We start from the raw sequence: 4408 nt of genomic DNA, 5'->3' as shown, positions 1-4408 counted from the left end.
GTGTGGCGCTGTAGGATCAGCTAACCACAAGGCTGGTGGTTCAAACCTACCAACTGCTCCTTGGAAACCCTATCCAGGGTCGCTATGGGTCAGAAGTGACTCGAAAGCACTTAACAGCAATCACCACCACGGTCATTTTAAATGATTTAACCGGACAAAGCGCTCCTTTCCCTCAACTGCTACCAATGCATAGGGAAGGCCCTTTCCTTTGACCCTGAGAGTAACTAAAGATAAAAGAACATAATTTAGGCTTGTTGATGCTTTAAACAAAAAACATTAATGCTCTACTGCCAATTTCTACAACTAGACACTGAAAACAAACATCTTCAATAAATGTATAAAACAAACCTGTTATTTGTTAATGTACCATGGACCCAGGACTTTAGGAAATTCTTTCCCAAAAAATGCATTTTTGTCTACTCAGTTGTTCTAAATATCACCTAATTTCATTTCTATTTAGTTTGTTTAATAAACATCAATGACAAAAACAGTCCCATAAAGAGCTACAGACTTCTCAAAAGAGCCTCCTAATTTACGTAACTTTGTGCTTCATTCACAGTGGAAGTCAAAAACAAGCTAGAGCTCGGACAATTCCCAACGAGGTCTTTATGAAGCAAGCGAAAAACAAGGGACTGAAGTCTGGGATGTCAAATAACATTGCATGTCTACAGGATACACAGATGGCTGTTACTACTGGCTAATCAAGAGGGCTTGGTTTAATTCTTTTCAAAAAAGAAACAATGGTATTTGGCAGTTCACAAGATTTTTGTCAAAAAGAAAAACAGAATAAAAGCTAAAATATTATAAAGAAGCACTCAAAACGGATTAAAAGCTAAAATATTATAAAGAAGCACTCAAAACGGAATAAAAGCTAAAATATTATAAAGAAGCACTCAAAACGATGGCCAAAATCATGAGTTGTTGTTAAGCACTGCCAAGTTGATCTCAACTCATAGCAAGCCTGTATAGGGTTTCCGAGAAGCAGCTGGTAGATCTGAACCACCAACCTTGCTGTTAGCAGTGCAGTGTGTATCCTACAGTGCCACACCAGGACTCATGATTCATTGTTGTTGTTAAGTATGCTGAGTCAGTTCCAACCCACAGCAACCCTATATAGGGTTTCCAAGGAGCAGCTGTGAGTTTGAACCACCGACCTTACGGTCACCTGCTTATGCTACAGTGATTTTATTGTTGTTGTTAAGTGCCGTCAAGTCAATTCCAACCCATAGCAACCCTGTATAGGGTTTCCAAGGAGCAACTGGTGAGCCTGAACCACTGACCTTGCAGTTCAAACAGCTTTGCAGTCTGACGCATTCATCCACACTGAGATACCACTTCACCCCACTTGTTACGTTGTTGTTAAGAGCCTTTGAGTTGTTTCCAACTCACAGTGGCCCTGTATAGGGTTTCCAAGGAATGGCTAGTGGGTTTGAATTGCTGCCCTTGCGATTCAAACTGCCCTTTATGGTCCAGTGACCTCACCCCACTAGGAGAGAAGGCTTTTATCAGAGAAACAGAAAACAGTAAGTACTAGAGAGGTTATGGGGAAATACAACCCTCAGCCATTATAGGGGAGGGGAAATGCAAAATGGTGCAGCCATTGTGGAAAACAGTTTGACAGTTCTTCAAAATGTTAAACATAGAAGTACCATTGTACACAGCAACCCTATGTAGGGTTTCCAAGGAGTGGCTCAGGAGCTTGAACCGCCAACCTTACAGTTCAAACTAACCTTGCAGTCCAGCACATTAACCCACAGCACACACCAGGACTCCATATAATCACAAGAAAGTACTATATGACTCAAAAATTCTACTTCTAGGTATAGGCCCAAAAGAAGTGAAAGCAGGATTCAAACAGAGACGTGTACACCAATGTTCAGTGCAGCATTACTCACAATGGTCAAAAGGAGGAAACAACCTAAGACAAATGCAAAGAATACAAAGTGTGGTCTGTACATACAATGAAGTCCCGATACACACTGCTACACGAGGAAACCTTGAAAACCTCACGGCGTGTGAATCACATCAGGCACAAGTGGGCAGACAGTAGCTCACTTGTCTGAAATCTCTAGAACAGGTAAATGCAGGGAGACGTGCTCACCATGGGAGAGGGAGAAGGAAATCTTACTTAAGGTGCACTCAGCTCTATTACGGCTGATGGAACCTGATAGTGGTTACGGGTACAGAACATAGTGACCAAAATAAATGTTGCAGGACTGGACACATACAAAGGGTTGGGAAAAAAAAATGTTACCCAAATTTAAGCTCTCTTATAAAAGATTAACACCCTTGTTACATTATGCCCTCTCCAAAAAATGGAGTGTGAAGACCTTTTCTACAATCCAGGCTTGGTCTGACAAATTCCAAAGGCTTCCAGAGCAGAGCTTTACAGTTACTCTATTAAGACCCGGCCCCAGTGTGCCATAAGAATTTTGAGTTGGTGAAAAGATTCTCCAGAACTCATCCACCCAACTCCCTCAGAACTGCCTGATACAAACAAGTACAGACTAAAACTCAAAAACAAAATACTCAATGCCAAGACATAATAACCTAACCTACATGTAAACCCCACCGATTTCCTCCATGTTTATATCTAGTAATGTTCTCAACATGTTTCTTGCTTCATGATCAGCTTCTCAATGGATGATTCTCTTGTCCAATGTGTAGTATATGATTGATTCAATGATGGTCAGAGAAGCAGAATGCCATCACTTATCATGTGACTACAGGAAAATGACCTCCATGAGCTTCCGTTGACCCATTCATGAGATGGAGCTACACTTCACAGGGTTCGCAGGAAGATGCAATGACACAGGAAGTGGAAGTGCTTTGCAGTCTATCAAAAGCTATGGAAACGGGACGACACCTCCTGGGAAGATGGTCCTCAGCACCTCCTCAGTTGATGTTTACACTCCTCAGGTTGCCTCTCACCAGATCCTATTTCCCTCAACTAACTGGTAAGCCTTCTGCACATCTAGCTGGGACTTACCTCACCCTGCTCTCCCAAGGGGACTGCACCAGAATACTCATTCTCCCACTATAAGCGACTGTTATGTGAGCCCAGATTAATTAGGTCTGAATTACCCTGAAGATGTCAGCAATTCAAACCTGTCAGAATGTCTCACCCCAGCCCCTCAATCCAAAAGACTAAGGGATGCCTGGCAGCAGACCTCCATGCCATCTGATACGTTGGGCAAGAACCTGATTCCAAACCAGAAACCACTTCTCAGTAAGAAAGGCCTCTTAGGAGATCTCCATGTATATTTTCACGCATGTAAAAATACAGTGTAGTGGTTATTAATCGGGCTGATAACCTCAAGGTCAGCAGTTGGAAACTACCAGCTGTTCTGCGGGAGAAAGATGAGGCTTTCTGTTCCTGTAAAGATTTACAGCCTCGGAAACCCTGTACAGGGTCGCTATGAGTCAGAACCGACTCCACAGCACAAAACAACAACAACAGGGTCAATGATATCCTTCAAAATCTCTTTTTCCCTTTGTATCCATTATGTGACATATTTACTTTTGTTGTTAAATGCCATCGCGTGGGTTCGGACTCATAGCAACCCTGTATAGCATTTCCAAGGAGCAGCTGGTGATCTAGAACAGCTGACCCTTTGGTTCAAACCAACTCACAGTCCAGCGCATTAACCTGTAGCACCACACCAGGACTCCAGAACTAGATAATGTTCTTGTTAAGTACCGTGGAGTCGGTTCTTAGTGACCCTGCACAGGGTTTCCGAGGCTGCAAATCTTTACAGGAGTAGAAAGCCTCATCTTTCTCCCGCGGAATGGCCGGTAGTTTCGAACTGCTGACCTTGAGGTTAGCAGCCCGACTATAGAGTATAGAGCTCCTCCATACTCATTTTAGGGGATTTATATATTGGATTTAACAGGGACTTCGTAATTTTTCCCTGTGGAAGATTTCTCAAGAAAAGGAAGTGAAAACCACCACTGTCTTGAACTGCTGCTGCTGCGATCACCTGTGGGAGGTAAGGGAGGCCACTGCTCACACTAATGAGGCAGCATTACTAATGACAGAAATCTCAGATTTGCATTATTGCTGTCCTTGAGAATCATACTCTAGTCTTGAGTATGATCGATGGCCGACACTGGACTGGGGCACTTAGAGAGACACCAGGGTACGATGCTGACAAACCAGCTGTATTTTTTATACTTTATAAGGCTGGCAAAGCCATACGGGGTACTCCTCATTGTCCCGAGTGACACGCCCCTTCTTACAGTGAGCTAAACACACTAAATTGGCTCACGGTGGTCTGAAAGTCTGGGGGCTTAGAAAGGAGATGACTGGACTCTATTAGAATGTTACTAGTAAACTCTAATGACAAGCTCAAGTTGTAGTCCTAGGTAAAGCTGTAGTCCTAGGTAAAGCTGTAGTCCTAGGTAAAGC

At 43.1% G+C, this 4408-nt stretch overlaps 1 protein-coding gene across 1 annotated transcript in view; it reads right to left on the bottom strand.

Moving 5' to 3' along the window:
• The window catches only part of CDC37L1 (cell division cycle 37-like 1), a 33843-nt gene that overhangs the window by 1061 nt on the left and 28374 nt on the right, over positions 1 to 4408 (bottom strand). The gene's annotated exons all lie outside the window — the stretch shown is intronic.

The sequence above is a fragment of the Chrysochloris asiatica genome, unplaced genomic scaffold, assembly GCF_000296735.1.
Source record: "Chrysochloris asiatica unplaced genomic scaffold, ChrAsi1.0 scaffold00056, whole genome shotgun sequence".
Lineage (NCBI taxonomy): Eukaryota > Metazoa > Chordata > Mammalia > Afrosoricida > Chrysochloridae > Chrysochloris > Chrysochloris asiatica.
The sequence above is the reverse complement of the archived record's forward strand: the minus strand, read 5'-3'. Positions and strand labels throughout refer to the sequence as shown.